We start from the raw sequence: 923 nt of genomic DNA, 5'->3' as shown, positions 1-923 counted from the left end.
CCGTTCGAATTCTTTTATTGGAATCTTTATGAATCAAGCCTTAATGGTTTTAGCCACCAAGTCCTGTTCAGATTCCTCCTAACTAAATCCTAAGTCCTAATTAAGTAATAAATTTCGGATTTTTTTTTTTTAACTAACTAACTAACTACTCTAGGGTCGAAATACAGAGAGGAAATGTGATAAATGAATCTACACAAGGCGTTACCTTCCAGACTTGTTTGAAGAATCCGATCTCATGTATACCAAGCCCCAAGACAAGCGATTATGTCAGGTTTGGTATTGGAGGTCAGCTTTGGTTCCTTCAAACAATCAAGGCAAGTGTTTATAGTTGACAGGTTGATCTACTTTAGCATCTTTAGTACTATCGGCAATCAGTAAATCTAGAATGATGCTAAAGAGTGGTTAGACATTCAAGTATAAATCAATAATAAGATCATAGTCCCTTTCACATAGCTAAGCATAATTTATTAAAAATATTTTTATAAGAATCAGAATAAATTATATCAGTAAACCTCCCCCCAGACTTAAATTATACTGTACCAGTGTAACACAGTCGAATTTATGGTGGAAACTAAATCATAAGTACTCAATGTAACAAGTTAGGAAGATAAACCTGACCGGAGTGGGAATCGATCGATGTGCATCGGTATGCATCGATCGTCGTATGTGATTGTAGGTCGATCGATGTCGACGTCTCATCCACGGTCGATATGGTGATCATCCTACTTGGGTCTTGCAATAAATCTGAAAGAATGAAAACGAAAGTAAATACTAGTAACTAAGAAAACCAATTAAAATTACCTAATAGTGGGTTGCTGATATATGGTGTTTTTGACATCTTTTATATATGTTTTCTTAATTGCTTTCAAGTCTTTATCGAGTCTTTCTAGTCCTTTTTGAGTCATTACAGGTCTGGATTAGGA

The sequence above is a fragment of the Brassica oleracea genome, chromosome C4 (genome assembly GCF_000695525.1).
Source record: "Brassica oleracea var. oleracea cultivar TO1000 chromosome C4, BOL, whole genome shotgun sequence".
NCBI classification, from domain to species: Eukaryota; Viridiplantae; Streptophyta; class Magnoliopsida; order Brassicales; family Brassicaceae; genus Brassica; species Brassica oleracea.
Note: the sequence above shows the minus strand (reverse complement) of the source record.